General features: G+C 43.0%; 1 long non-coding RNA gene across 1 annotated transcript; it reads right to left on the minus strand.

Moving 5' to 3' along the window:
• Positions 1–5,847: 5,847 nt before the first annotated feature.
• On the minus strand, positions 5,848–15,979 carry LOC308466356. Its single transcript, XR_013980793.1, has 3 exons — positions 15,563–15,979; positions 6,097–6,166; positions 5,848–6,001 (listed from the first exon to the last, which is right to left on the minus strand). It is a non-coding gene; the product is annotated as an uncharacterized lncRNA (long non-coding RNA).
• Positions 15,980–16,681: the final 702 nt, after the last annotated feature.

The raw sequence follows: 16,681 nt of genomic DNA on the forward strand, positions 1-16,681 counted from the left end.
GCTTGTTTGAAACCATGAAATAATGCACATTCTCTATATTGATGAAATAATGGCTACCTAACAATATTGGTGCTAGCTATTATTATGAGGGTGGTCATGTCTTACAGAAGACAGGCACATATAAATGAGTTCTATATTTGAAGTGCTATTCAGACTGATATAAATATTTTTAAAAATCTTAGGAATGGAGAAGAGAAACCTTGAAGTTGCCTACCACTGAACCTAGTGAACTAGTGAAGCCTAGTGGTTGGCTGTTCAGAGTAATTGCTCATATGGAGAAATGTACAATACTTTGATTAAAACTTGAATTGTTATTTCTAGATTTGCATCAGTAACTAAATTAGCAAATGCAAATTTCATACAACGCTATGTCCTTTTTGTCCTCTTTTTTTGGGGGGGGGGCTGTTATGCATTTCCAAAAAAGAGGGAGATGCATTGACAAGCCACCCTTATTATAATTAATGTCAAAGTGGTGTGAGGGGTGAGATAAGAGCTAGCTAAAGTGTTGGTATAAGATCTTAGTCTAGACCAGTTGTACAAAAGCTTAGTCTCTCTGTTAATGACGAACAAGTTTTGTATCCACGTAGATACACGCACAAGCAAGCACGCTCACTGGTTTAAGGAAGCATTGAGAGAAGCACTCCATCCTCATACTTCCCTACGGAGCCTTCTTTCACACATGAAAGACCATGGCTGTGAATTGCTCACTTGGGCAGGCTGTCTCACACATATTCCCATCCAGCTAAATGAGGGGAATGTTGTTAAGTGATGCTAGCAAAATCAAGTCAGAAATTAGTTTTCTTCTAAAATCTCTATGTTTAACCATGTCTCCCATGGTCAGGGGAAAGGGAGCTTGCATCAGAAGCCAACCAACACAACACAGGCATTTTGTTCTAAATCTGCATCATAGATTGCAATGGAAAGGATTAAACGTTAACCAGAAGCTTGTAGCCAAAGAATTGGCTGGTTGGTTCAAATCAATCTATGAAATTTAAGCTTCCCTAACTATTTATTTCAGGTGGCGCTGTGGGTTAAACCACAGAGCCTAGGACTTGCCAATCAGAAGGTCAGCGGTTCGAATCCCCGCGACAGGGTGAGCTCCCATTGCTTGGTCCCTGCTCCTGCCAACCTAGCAGTTCGAAAGCACGTCAGAGTGCAAGTAGATAAATAGGTATTGCTCCGGTGGGAAGGTAAACGGCATTTCCGTGTGCTGCTCTGGTTCGCCACATGACCTGGAAGCTGTACGCCGGCTCCCTCGGCCAATAAAGCAAGATGAGTGCTGCAACCCCAGAGTCATTCACTACTTTACCTAATGGTCAGGGGTCCCTTTACCTTTAACTATTTATTTGCGCTTGTTACCCCACTGAGGGCCCCTGAGCCCCAGTGCTCTAACAGCAGCAGAAACAATTTAACACATGTCTTGGAGCACAGGGGAGCAACCTACATCTCAGAGGCCACACATGGCCTCTGATTTCATTTTATGTGGCCCTCATCTATTCCTGGAGCTGCCCCATTCTTCCATCCCACCAGCTTCTTGCTTCTTTTTCATTTCCTTATTATTTTTCCTGGCTTTAAAAAGTGTCCTCCCCCCTTTAATTGGAAGGGGAAGTGTTTAATTCACTTTAAAATGGTTCAGAGTAAATACTGCAACATTAATGTCATTATTATTTATTGTCTGCTATTTTGATAGGGATTTAGCAATAAATGATCCCAACTCCAGTTCCTATTGAATTCAAGCTTAAGCCCCTCCCACCGAATGAATGAGGTTTTAAACTGCTTAACTAGCTCAGGGATTGGGGGGGGGGGTTGGTCATGCAGAAATATCCTGCAAGACGGTAACACTGATAGCCCTGCAACATCTAAGTTGTTTTGGATTTTTGTTTAGAACATGTATGACTTAAGAAGAGATGGATTACTTGAAAACCTTGTGCTTCTGGCCTTTTGAGCATTGGTTGGGGATCACTTGTGTGCTCAGATATTTTCTGGAATTTGTCTAAATCTGAACCAAACAACTTATGAACCAACCCAAAGAGGTTGACCAGCCAAGTCCACCACCAAGGACTTGAGGTTGCTATCTGGCTCAGCCAGCATAAACAGGGGAGAGGGGTTGCCTATTTGACTGGCCATAGCACATATTGTTAAGACCTAGTCTAAAGGGAGACTTACAGTGCAAACCTAATTATAGTTACTCAAAATTCAGCGGGGCTGACTTCCAGGTAGATGGGGTTTGAATTGCAGTCTGGAACAGTAGCTAAATATATTATCACAGAACACTCACACATACCCACAAAATTAATAGAATCCTTTCCCACAATTTAAAACACTTTGTAAAAAAGAAATAATTAAAAAAATATGGCATAGTGTTAATATGTTTCAGCCATGTATCAAAAAAGATGATTAATGATTAAGATTTATGTGTGAATATTTCATTTGTTTATATATTGATTTTCTTTCTTTTCAGTTTCCTGAAAAGACAAAATCTCCCTAGCAGAAGTAATTTATGTGCTTATTCAATATCTTATCAATTCAGTTTTGCATATCAAGAAAAAATTACTTCTCATCCAGATGATTTCTTCAGCATCTGCACTTAATTTCTATCTAAATGTCAGTGTGACACCGCAGTGGTAAAAAAGAGAGAGAGACCAATTTTCCAGTTAACATTCTCTACAAAGCAAAGTACAACTAGTACTAGAAATGAATGCAAATGCTTTCTGTGGAAATGTCTCTATTTACTTTCCTCAGAGAGCATGCTGCAAGCTAGCTCATGCTGCCTAGAGAAGGAATTAATAACTATGTTTATAACCATTATAAATATTATTATTTTTAATTGGGCAAATGCTTGTGAGGCAATACACTTTTGTTAATGTGTTTAATTAAATAGAAATGCCAGTTGTTACTTCTATCAGGGGCTTTTTTCAGCTGGAACTCACAGGAACTCAGTTGCTGCACCTCTCAGGTGGGGGCCATTGCCAGTCTAAGAGAACGTGAGAGGTGTTCATGGTGAGTTCCAGCATCTCTTTTTCTGGAAAAATAGTGCTGCTTCTATCCCAGTTTGCTGGAGTCACTCGATTTAAACCGGGCATAGGCAAACTCGGCCCTCCAGATGTTTTGGGACTACAACTCCCATCATCCCTAGCTAACAGGACCAGTGGTCAGGGATGATGGAAGTTGTAGTCCCAAAACATCTGGAGGGTGGAGTTTGTCTATGCCTGGTTTAAACCGTGTGTGTATTGCCCCATTTGTCTGGTAGCCCACACTCGTGTGGGAAAGAACCACACTATGCATCCCTCCCTGCCAGGGGCTGGACTGAGGAGGAATGGTGGAGCCCTCCCCTTCTCCTGAACCTTCCTGAGAACAGGAAGACAGTATAGATTTAGAACAGTGGTTTCCAGAGGGCCATATTTCAGAGGGTGAAGAGGGAGAAAGCTGGAAAATATTAGGAGAGGAAGAGCAGGAAGAAGCAGCACCAGGGAGAGACAGCTGACAGATTGAGTGTCTTTGGAAAGCATTTCTGAGCCCCCCTCTCCCAGGACTAGGAGGGCATTGAGAGTAGTAGAACGGAAAACGCAGAGACAGAAAGCTCAGATCAGCCGGCATAGGGATGATATAGAACAGAAGAGATGGAAGGAGTTGGACTTTACGCGGATCAACACTGTTATTTCATTGTCTCCTTTCTCTCTGTGAATACTGAATAAATTACATGGTAATAACTCTTCTTGTTTATCTGGTTTTTGGCTGCCACCGGGGGAGGGATTGGATTCCCTGAAGCCTGACACTCCCATATGGTTGTCCGATGATTAGAACGGAAAGGAGATACACCCAATAGCTCCAACGCCACTAAAGATAATGTCAGAAGGCTTCCAAGAAACATTTTCCTATGTTGATGCTCCATGTAACAGGCCAAGAATAACTTTTTAAGGCCTTTCACCCTGTGTACATTGTCCAAAATTCATGCAGCAGCTCCATGCCAGGATTATACCGGAAGTGCTTACATGCCATGGACTGATGTACTGGGGAAGAGGCTCTCCAACTTTATGCATGGAGATTCATCCATGGGGAAGTTGCTGTTTTTATTTTTACACCAGCATATAATGATCTCTGGCAGGCAAGCAGCCTGATAAGCAGCAAGGTCTCTCCATCAGTTTTATGTAAGTTTATTGACAAGAAAAACACATTGAGAGCTCAGTTTCCCACCTGCTCTCTTTTACAGTAATTGATCAGTCTGAATCATTGTTCGTCCACCAACAGGAAGAGCACCAAAACCACGCCTTTCTTCTCCTTCCCTTCCATTGTTCTCTGAGCTTCTCAAGTCTCCTAGTACGGGGACTGAACGGCTGGTCTGTCTCCTCCCCACTCCCAGAAGACACATCCCCAGACTCTGGCTTATCTGCTGGTTGCCTGGCAATGCTCTGACTGCCTTCCAACTCTTCCTCTCCTTGGGAGCTAACAGCGTCTTCCCTGGGAAAGGCAGGCTGCTCTTTCTAGACTTTCTAGACAGCCAGCTCTCATCTGCAGGGTCAGTCCCCTGCTTGCTTAGCTCAATTTCTGAGGCTGACTCTTCCGCTGCACTCGGGGGGGGGGGCACGTTCCTGACACAGCAGCTGCCTTGTGGGCAGGAGCAGCATGGTTAAAAATCAGCCCTGAGATATGCCACCCTTTACTTTTAATCCAAAACGTATTCCCTCAAAAGAAGGCTCTACAGTTTACCTTAACCATTTGGATAGGTATCGGTGCAAGGATAGTGTGTTCCTCCTATTAATTCTCCATAGGAAAAGATATGTTTTCTGATGTGTGGAAAATTAGCTTTTTTTGTGAAACCTAGTAAAGGCAGATGGAGTCAGAGCTGTGCAGGTGGATCAGCAAACAGCAGTCATGACCCGAACTCCCTTATAAGGAGTTAGGAAGGACTATCTGTCCAATTAATGTCAATATGCATCCTTGCTGATGTACCTGGTTTCCCTGAAGCCCCCTCTTTGGTAAGACCCACATAGTGGTGCACAGACCAAATCCCTGCATGCTCCAGTTGCCTGTTCAAGAATAAGCCCACTGGGCTAGAATCCTGGCAAGACACATGAATCATGACTGATGAGGCTGCATTGGGACAAGGTTAAGCTGTGTTGAAAGTGTCAAGGCATAGGGAGGGAAAATAATGGTAGGGATCTAAATGTAGCTTTGACTGCATTCTGGCAAATACAATCTGTTCTACTGATGGGCCAATTGCTTGGCTGAAAATATTTTTTGCAGATTATTAGCAGGAATGCTATGGTACCCTGTCCAGGAGAAGTTAATGATTCAGATTATGCAAATGAGCATGTTTTTTGTTTGTTTGTTTTTTAAATGGCATTTTCCAAGCGAGTTGTTCCTTTAATCCAAATAGAAACATTAGGAAGATACGACACAGAGCAGCAAATAGAATGGCTGTAAATTTTGGAAATGGGATGTCAAGCTAAAAAAACATAAAAATGCACAGAAACCCATGTTCTACAAACTGACTGCAGATATGTGGTGATGCTATCCAAAACAATGATCAAAGGATATGAACTACCCAATTCAGGTGACATATGTAACATCCTACCAGGATGTGCCGAAGTCATCATAGCAGTCAATTAAAGTCACATTTTCAATGCATGTTTCAAATCTGCCTGCTTTCATCTTTCATCCAGCGGCACTTTTTAAAGTAGTATTCTGAGCTGAAACACAAGCATGCTGCTTTTGAGTTCTGTTCAAAGGCTTTGATTCAGCAAAACACTCCAATGTATACTTTAACAGAAATCCTATTATCTTCGATGGAATTATAAGCATGTCTTTAAATAATGCTAAATGAAACAGAGGAAGATAAGCCATAAATTCTGCTGCCGGTTTTACTGAGCAAATTATGTGGCTGAGAACACAGGGAAATTCCTTTGGAAAACTCTGTCAGAATGATCTCAGCTGTCCATGGAAGTTTACAAACATCGCTCTAATCCAAAGGGCTTCTTTTTGACTCATCTGTTCAGTATGTCTGAAAAGGAAACATGTTTAGGATGGTATTCAGCTCCCACTTGCCACCAACTATGCAAGGATTTCCACTAGTTTAAAGGGATTTGCCCTCCTCACCAAGTGCATGTCCCAGGTCCTCACCAAAACTGCTGCAGAGGGTCAGAAGAATCTCTAGATCAGATCAGATCTGAAGGAGAGGAGAATGTTCCACTGAACAAATGCACTACGAAAATTCACATAACACCACATTGAACACAACTCTTAATGTTTAGGGCTGAGGTGAGGATGATGAAGATTGCAGTTTCATTTAATACCCACCTTTCAGCCTAAAGTCCCATGGCAAGTCCTAAAAATATACACCTCAAGTTTCAAAAGCCAGGGCTACTCACCACATTCCGCGATCTTTTTCATGTAAAAAAAAAACCAAACACACACATACTCATTCCAAGAGTGTTAAGAGTAGTCAACATGATTGAATAGTGGTATGTGCAAAACCACAAAAGTAAAGGAGAGATTATGATGCCTCCCCAAAAGCAGCCAGGATGACAACAGGGCACTGGGTGGTAGCAATTATACAATAAAAAATCATATACAAATATGAATTGAGGGGCTGAGCTATGGGCAGTCTGATCAGTTGCATTAGATTAGCTATATATGAGGCAAATACAGAAAATTAGAGGACATTCAGTATAGCTCTAGTAGTGACAATGTATACTACTACCTATGAGTGTTTCTGATGCCTGGTACCAGGGCTGGACAAGATACCTTTGGTCCGCTTCTTCATTTGATGCTCCCTAACTTCCTTGTGGACTGGAATGCAGCTCCTAGTCACATTATGCACATGACTGAATGTTGTAATGCATTTTGGCGTACAAAAGGGGGCACCCCAAAAATGTGTGTTTTATATAAGAGTGGTGAGTGAAAAAGGACACTGCTGCATACCCATCCTCCTGACAGCTGAGTCACTACTGTTTACTGGGAGGGAGAGGGATGAGGTGGCAAGGAGGTCGGCACTGTGTGAGTGCACTGGGAGCACCAGATTGGGTCAACTGATGCACCAACACAACACTGACCTCCCTGCCACATTGTTGCTCCTCTTCTAATACATGACAGGCACTCAGAAGCTGGAAGACCAGGTGTGTGGTGCCTCCCCTCCTCACCAGCCACTTCTGGCTTTACATAAGTGATGAACACACAATGCACATGTGAATGTGTTTTACAGGTGAATGTGTTTTACAGGTGAATGTGTTTTACAGGTGAATGTGTTTTACAGGTGAATGTTTTGAAAAGCATTGAAAGGGGGATGGATGGATGGATGGATGGATGGATGGATGGATGGATGGATAGAGGGACAGATAGATTGATTGATAGATGGATAGATGGACAGACAGACGGTACAAATGAGGGAGGAAATTTTCAGATTCATATGCAGTTCAGCATAAAATAGTTGGCAAGTGATTCAGCGCTGTGCCTTCCAAGCCCATTTCAGCAAAATGACCCAGAAGAATGAGATGCCGGGGTAGATTATGACTGAAGGTTGCTGAGAAGTCTAGCAGAATCAATATACACACACACATATACACGAACACTTTAGTTTCAGGCACTTGGGAGAGATCCTGCTACAGCACAGACAGCTTTAAAACTGTCCCAAGCAGCCTTGCTTCACTTCTTGATTTGGGACTTTCTGTATCTTTTACATACACCCCTGATATTTACGCCCTCCAAATATATATTAAAGCATGTGTTTTCTCTCAAATAAATGTGTTTGTTTAAACTACTGAGAATTGTGTTGCAATATTCAGAGATGTGTGAAATCCGGTGAACGGCCTAGTTTCCGTCTGCACAGTGCGTGCCAAAAAGTGCAGAGCATGCCATTTGATATAGGAACATGCAAAGGTCCAATTCTTCCAGCATCCCTTTCACTTGTGGATAATAAAATCCATCTTATACACACATATTAAAGATACACAACCTTTTCCCTACTTTGAATAGGGTCACCCTAATTGTTGCATTTTTAATCTTTAGTGGAGCATTGCAGATATAATTTACCCAAAAAAATTGTGGAATTCAATAAGACATGCAATTATGAGGGAAACATGGTATAACTTTTAAGCAGAATAATCAGTGCACTCTTTTATATAAAGAGAGTTGACATACAACGTAAATGGTATTGTCTGGGGACATTTTAGAGAGAATGCTTTTTAATTGTTGGGGCAGTATATGTTTTGGAGAGCTATAGTAGCATAAAGGGAAATTTTCAGATTCACATTCAGATCAGCCTAAAATAATTGGCAAGCCATGCAATGTTGAAGCTTGGATGTCACTGCGAATCAGACCTCATTGTAGTAATGCTGGTGGAAATTACTGAGCCGTTTAACAAAGCTGAATCCTCAGTAGATTTTGCAAATTATTCGTTTCTTTTTGTGATTGCCAAGGGCTTGATCCTCAATTTGCACACAGAAGAAAACCATTTCTCCTGGCCTGCTGTTTCTCTCCACTCTGTGAGTTGGGATTAGCAAGGAGTGAACAGGCAAGGAACAGGGCTGGAGAGTTCGAAGTCACACCTAAGCACCTACAGTACTTTTCCGTCTATAAGACGGTGTTTTTTCACCTTAAAACAATGCTTAAAAATTGGGGTAGTCTTATAGATGGGTAGTGCAGAGGTTGGGGGGACTGTGGAAATGATTTCTGTCTTGAGTAGTAGATTGTCAATGGTGTTATTGTGGGTGATAGGCTGCTGCGGCAACGTCTGCTTGCGATTGGTCGCTGCTGTGAGAATGCTCGCTGGTGATTGGTCGCTACTGTGACATTGGCTGCTGGTGATTGGGCTCGGCTGCGGCAATTGGGCGTGTGATTGGCAGCTGCTGGTATCGATTGGAAATACTATAGGAGGCTACTGCGTTGCATTTGATCGCAAGCGTTTGGAATTTGGGTGAGCTTTTTTTCAGCATTCCTCCCATTCTGGACAATCTCCCCTCCATTTTCTTGATATTGAGACCCGAAAATTAGGGGGCGTCTTATCCATGGGGGCGTCTTATAGACGGTAAAGTACAGTAGGTCATGCTCCCCCCGAAGTGAGCATAACTGCTGAGCCACCATGAAGGAAGAAAAGTCCACTGCAAAACCTCTTTGCTTCACTGAGATGCCTGATGAGTTAAATTCTAGTGTAGCTGGCCTCTTTCCTGGAAGCAGTCCCATTGAGCAACAATAAGAAAAGGTCAAATCTGGATTCAGTATAGCGTCTCTTGAAAGTGACAGCGCAGAAGGTCCACATCAACGTGTAAACCAATCACTGTCCACTTCTGATTCACTGGATCCTTGCAAGTAGGCAGTTGCTTGCCTGTGCTTTTCAGACTGGTTGGAAGTACTACTGAACTACATATTGAGATAGTGGAAATGTTATTTATGTATGCCACTACTGCAGCCCGTGTTTTGTTAGCCCTAAAATGGAAAATGAGTGAAGTCCCAACTAAAAAAGAATGGCAACTTAAACTGATGGAATATGCACATCTTGAGGACCTAACAAATAGAATAAGAGAACAAGAGGAACATACATTTAAAGAAGATTGGGAAATGTTTATTGAATATATGGGGGGAATTGTGTATATTTGAAAACGTGGGTAACATTAATATAAATTCAACAGTGTAAATAAATTTTGGTGGATGTAATAATGGAATACTTAATAGTTTAGTTTATATAAAATATGCAGGGATTTATGTTATGCAAAATGAACCATGGAGAGAGAAGAAGGGAAGTCATTGATATTTTGAGGTTGTTTAAATGAATATTCAAAAATGTAAAACAGAAAATTTAATTAAAAATATGGAAAAAATAGATCAATGGTCTGATGCATAAAGCAGCTTGCTGTTAAAAGAAAGAAATAAAAAGAAATGTTGTAATAACAAATTACCTTCACAATGACATGTTCTTGTTATGACAAAGAAATAATATTTTGAGATACAATAAACTACTATACCTTTCAACACATATTCATGAAGTCAACTATAGAGGATATGACCCTGAACTTAATCCTGATTTGTGTCCTAGATCTGGTGTAAGATGTAAGTGCTGTCAAAACTGCTTGGGAACAGTAATCACATGCTACCCAATTCAATATAAATCTGATTGAAAAATTACCCAGAAAGTATAACATGATCATTTTTAGTTTTCAAAAGAGGGAACTTCTCAAGTGTTAGAGCATCAGCTGAAATAAACTTGAAAACATAGGAGCCAGCTGTTGGAGTGTTGTGGGTATCAAGGAGTTAACACTCTGTGCTAAGTGGAAATGCTGACTCAGCATCATGTGATGAGTCAGCATCACAAGACAAGTGGGGAGTTGCCTAACTGGTCTATAGCCAGCTAGTGGTGCTGTGGGTTAAACCACCTATCCTAGTACTTGCCGATCAGAAGGTCGGCGGTTCGAATCCCCGCAACGGGGTGAGCTCCCGTTGCTCGGTCCCTGCTCCTGCCCACCTAGCAATTCGAAAGCACGTCAAAGTGCAAGTAGATAAATAGGTACCGCTCCGGCTGGAAGGTAAACAGTGTTTCCGTGCACTGCTCTGGTTCACCAGAAGCGGCTTAGTCATGCTGGCCACATGACCCGGAAGCTGTATGCCAGCTCCCTCGGCCAATAAAGCAAGATGAGAACCGCAACCCCAGAGTCGGCCACGACTGGACCTAATGGTCCTTTACCTTTACCTATAAAGTGGTATGGTTGACTTCCCTGTGGTGGCTTCTCCCCTGTAAGTAATCCCACCTGTGTATGCTGATTCCTGGATGTAAGAAGACTGCAACTGAAATAAAGCCCTACTTCAAATATAGCTTGACTCCTGAGTGCTTCCATACATTGCAACACCAACTTCTAGGGGTAAAGGTTTGAGGGGGGCACCCCAAAAGTTGCCCTTCAAATGGTGTGTATGTAGCATATCTGATGATTGATGATGCGAGGTGGGGCTTACCTGCCCCCCCCCCATATTTTATTCAAGTTGGCATTCCTGCTTGAAAGGAAGGGTCAAGTTGGTTAAATCTCTTCAGGGCACTTTGAGGGTATTTAAACCCAGACAAATAGAAGCTCAGACAGAGTATCTAATGTACAAGTAAGTACAAGTAAACCTGCATGGTTAATGAGCAATCAGTGGCTAGGCACACATTACCATTTACTCTGGCTCCAGTGTACTCCCACTGGTGGTGTTTTAAGATGAGGACACATGACATTAGCCACAAGCCATCCTGTAGTTTCTTAAGAATTACTGCTGTTTGGTGCATTTCCCCCTCAAACCAGCTTTCATCTGATTTAAAAACATAAGCCTACATTCTCTTTGCAGATGAGCAGGGGTGTGTACATTTGAGACAACAGTTGCACATGAGCGGTGGACAGCAGATATTGCAGCTTCATTGAATAGGAGGTGGGGGTTGCAGGAACAGGGAAACCAAGCAGGTAATGCACACCAGGTAAAGACCCCCTGACCCCCTCTCTGGCATGTATAGCAACATGAAACTGAGACTTGAAACACAGTAGGGGGAAATGACTTCGCTATGTTTTGTGCTGCTGCTGTGTGCATAGCCTAGGATGCTATGAAAGGCAAGGCGGCTTCTTTCAGTGGCAGCCTTACCCAAATGACAAGACCAGGGGTCAGCAAACTTTTTCAGCAGGGGGCCGGCCCACTGTCCCACAGACCTTGTGGGGGGGCCAGACTATATTTTTTTGGGGGGGAATGAACAAATTCCTATGCCCCACAAATAACTCAGATATGCATTTTAAATAAAACGACACATTCTACTCATGTAAAAACACGCTGATTCCCAGACTGTCCATGAGCCGGATTTAGAAGGCGATTGGGCAGGATCTGGCCCCCGGGCCTTAGTTTGCCTACCCATGGACAAGACTATAATGGAACCTGGCAACACACACACATGCTGATAATAAGGCAAGCGGCAAAAGAGAAAGAAATAACTTGAGGAAATAATGAAAACAAACTATGAACATTATTTAGATGCATTAGGAAGAGGAAACCAGCCAGCAGATGGACTAACAGGCCACAAATGTGTGAAATGATCACTGGAGGAAAGTGAGGAAATTGCATTATTTGCAGTGGTCATCACTGTGGAAGATATTGGGCAAATTCTCCAGCCTCAAATCACATTTGCTAAGGGGTAAGTTCCACTGCATGGTTGCCGTCGTTCCTGTGTTGATTTCTATAGCCGAGAGCCTTTTGACAGCTATTTGGTAGGATAGAAACGTAATGCATGCATATAGTTATTCATATATACATGGTTGCATACATACATAAATATATTTGCTTGTTCGTTCATTCATTCATTCATTCATTCATTCATTCATTCAGGGTGGTGAAATCCCAAGCGCACAGTGAAGATCTCTGAAAGGATCTCTCATAATTGGAGATTGGGCACCACCATAGCAAATGAGGCTTCCTTGAGTAAAGTGATAGAAAGATGTAAGCGTAACGTCCATAGTATTCCTACTGGTGTGCCATCGTTGCCATTTTCCCGCAGAACTGGGGGACATGCAGATCTGTTAAATTTGGACAGTGGAAGCACATGGAATTGCCAGATTACAGTTCCTGCATCTCCTTGAGGGTGTGGGGCTTTGACGAGACTTTCACACTATTTATCCGTCCCGTGTAATTCCATAAATCAAAGGTTAAGAGCCTATCTGGCGTCAATCCATGAGCAAGGCACCTTGCATACAGTTGTGGCAGTCACACCAAAGCATGGGTAGGCAAACTAAGGCCTGGGGGCCAGATCCAGCCCAATCGCCTTCTAAATCTGGCCCACGGACGGTCCAGGAATCAGCGTGTTTTTACAGGAGTAGAATGTATCCTTTTGTTTAAAATGCATCTCTGGGTTATTTGTGGGGCATAGGAATTCATTCATTTCCTCCCCCACCCCAAAAAAAAATATAGTCCGTCCACCCACAAGGTTTGAGGGACAGTGGACCGGCCCCCTGCTGAAAAAGTTTGCTGACCCCTGCACTAAATCAACCTCTCCTTTTTGAGGCAGCTTGTTTAATAGTTGCCACTTCCAATTGCTACCACTACATAGCAGTTTTGTTTCACACGTCACTTTTGCCACATGGAGCAGAGCCCACATAATTTCAATGCAGGTGGCAACCACACTGCTGAGCTCATATATGAATTGGGCCTCAGGCTAAGACAAGAAGCAGAAGAGCAGTATAATTGGAGGCAGCCCACTGGAGCCAAGACTACAGAGGTGGTCTTTCCCCTTCTTTTAAGATAAGCAGATGGTATGAATAAAGTGGCATGCTGACAACTAATTCAGTCCCATCACTAAACCCAGAGGCTATTCTAAGCCTTCTGTTTCTGACGGGAGGACCTATTTTAGCAAACCAATGGATAAAGCTTTTTTCACCTGGCATGCAATTATCCTGTAGAACTCGTTATCAGCCAAGAGACAGTATGAAGGCTAATGGTATATGAAGATTCAGAATAGGATTAGATACATACAATGCACAGTTTCTACACTTGCGAATTAAATAGTGCTAACTGACTTAAAATGCTAATATATAACAATGTTCCTGAAAGAACAAATTCTTGGAGAGTTATCAACCTTATTCAGCTCTCCACTGGTGTGTATTATATTTGAAGCCTCTCAAGTTATTCTGAAGAGAAAATGACCGAACCATATCTCTCTGTTTTTGAAAACTGGTTTCCATGTCTTTTCAGACAATGTTGCTTGTGTGATGTCATTCTGTTTAGCTGGAATAGAACACCTTGCTAGAGAGATTCAGCTGGAGACCTGCAGCAAAATGGTATATGTTGCTGGAGTCTGTGGCTGAGGGGGTTGAAAAAACAAAATTTAGTGCCAAATATAGGCATCCCTGTTTGCATTTTTTTAAAAAAAAGTTTTGGAACATTTACAAGTGCAAGCAGTCTACATGCAAGTCAATGGAGCATGAGGATTCTGAACGCAGTTCAGTGCTTGATTGGGCCTCCGTGGTGACTGAGGGGGCAATATAGGACAATAGAACATGCACGAATTAACACTGGTATGGTAAATGCAGTTCAACATCAGTGAGCCATGCTAAAGAAAAACAAATCCCAACTTTGCATATACACTGATGGGCATTGAGTTGGCAGTTGTTGGCATCCATCTGTCTCAAGAAACAATGGAGTGCACCTCCAGGGGTGAAGTCAAATCGCTGGAGAATCACAACACCCGCTGTGGCTGCAGAGACCGGTAACTCGTAACTGTTGCCTCTCAAATTGGTTTTGCTGCATTAGCAGCACCTAAGTGACCTCTCTGGGGAGCGAGCCTGGGCAGTGTGTATGGAGGCCTTGGGCTGCCCGTATAGCAAGACCTCTCGGCTTGGCTGCAGGAGTTGCCGGAAGGAGGCATACAAGATGCCATCCAACCATCTTAGGGACTCTGGATTTGTGTAGGGTTTTCTCCTCAGCCTTTTCTTCTCCCCAAGATGTCCTGCAAGACAGAGGGTAGAATTGGTAGTGACTGTCCAGAAAAGAGATCTTAATGGTGGATAACTCAATGAAAGGTTTGACGCCCAGTGTGTATCCGCTCTAAAAAGATGGGCTCCATGCTGGGGACCATTAGGAAAGGAATCAAGAATAAGAATAAGAAATGGAAGGAACAGAATGCTGACCTAGAGAGAATGTTTACTGTGATCTAGCAAAGCTCTTATGTCCTTATGCATTACCTTTTCAAATCTATCCTTGCAGCCATGGAAGTGGGAAATGCTTTAGTTTTATAAATGAAAGAAAGGTCATAGTTTGGCTTTGGGGCGCCATATTTCACCCCAAGCAATGTAGGAAGCTTTATAATGGTATCCAATGTGTTGATTGGAAGGACAGATCCTGAAGCTGAGGCTCCAATACTCTGGCCACCTCATGAGAAGAGAAGACTCCCTGGAAAAGACCCTGATGTTGGGAAAGATGGAGGGCACAAGGAGAAGGGGACGACAGAGGATGAGATGGTTGGACAGTGTTCTCGAAGCTACCAGCATGAGTTTGACCAAACCGCGGGAGGCAGTGGAAGACAGGAGTGCCTGGCGTGCTCTGGTCCATGGGGTCACAGAGTTGGACACAACTAAATGACTAAACAACCACAACAACAATGTGTTGATGTACTGGAAACCTGTTCTCAACAAATTTTTTACTTCACATTACTGCACCCCAGCCTCAAGTTCCTCTCCAACCCCAAGATCTTGTGGTATGTCGTCTTCTTCTTTGGCAATCACTCATAGCTGAGTAAGATTGTCTTCCATAAACATGGTTTTAACAATGAGTCTGTAAGTGACTGTGGAGGCCAATTCTGGACCCACACGTCCTTCCACAGTGGGGACATTGGTTTCCAGGCAGGAGTTGATCACGGTGTGGATTTGCCAGTCATGTCTTCCTCTTAGCACGTTTCTCCCTTGCATCCTGAGTTTGAGTGTCTTCAAAGCCCATGACACCTTTGGTAAAGGCTGTTCTCCAATTGGAGTGTTCGCAGGCCAATGTTTCCCAATTGTTGGTGTTTATACTACATTTTGTAAAAATTTGCCTTGAGACAGTCTTTAAACCTCTTTTGTTGACCACCTTTGTTTACCTTTGTTGTGTATCACTGTTGTGTATCACTGCTAGCTCAAAAGCCATGTCAGGGAGCATGTGTTCCTTCAGATGTGGTTGGGCTCCTGCTTCCATCAGACTCAGCCAATATGGCCACAGGCTCCTCATCCCTTCTCTGTGCCACCAGAGAAGCTGATCACAGGAGAGAACTTCAACCATTTCAAGCCAGAACGCTAGCAACACGGAGCAGAGTCCTCCTGGTCCTTTGAATCAGATAGTCACAGACAGCTGAGCCAAGCCACTGCCTGCTTTGTAACACCAAGTTCTGCTCCATTCATTTTGTATGGGCAAGTTTGTCTGGAGAAAGGGCTACTTGGGTACCTTTAATGGAACACAGGCAGGCAGCTTCCTTCTTTTCTAAGTACTTGCTGCCTCTCCAGGTTTTTTGGGGGGTAGGCTGGGGCCTGGGTCAAGCTCCTAATTGGCCACTTTGCTATTCTGTGATAAAGCAGTGTTTGTGCTTGTCGTCTTGCAGTTGCCAGGCAACTATAGAACAAAGTCCTCATGTCACCTATAAGTCAACCTTGGAAGATTACTGAGTGGACTTCAATAGAAGCGAGTTTCTGGGAGCAGTGGGAGCACCCAGCAGAGAGCTGCTTAATGCCCCCCAAGGCTGACATCTGGTCCAAATGTCTTGTTTGCCTTTTGGGCACTTTGGCTCCATATGCATCTTAATTCAGCTTGTGCTCTTAAAATGTCCTCAATTATGTCAGATTGAACCTTGCAAAAACAGCGGGGTGTTAATGAGATTATTTGTAGAAATAAGGCTGACATGGTTCTCTCCCATAACACTAAACGGAAACACATTGTTTTTCTGGTTGATAGAAAAGCCCCTAAGTTTCATTTTCTAACTTTAATATGTATGTTGTTGCTTTGGGCAAAGTTTAGCACGCTTCCTAAAATATATATGGGGGTGACCTTCGCCAAAAAATAGCTAAATACACTACATGGAGTGGTTGATGTGCTTAGCGTTTTGCAGTCAATATTTCCCTCGCCCCTTGGGGCTGGATTTTTTGTGTGTGGTTAGACCAAGGGATTGTTTTTAAGATTTTATTACCAGTGTGGCGTAGTGGTTAAGAGTGATAGACTCGTAATCTGG

Source organism: Podarcis pityusensis (assembly GCF_964106645.2).
Source record: "Podarcis pityusensis genome assembly, chromosome: 17".
Classification (NCBI taxonomy): domain Eukaryota; kingdom Metazoa; phylum Chordata; class Lepidosauria; order Squamata; family Lacertidae; genus Podarcis; species Podarcis pityusensis.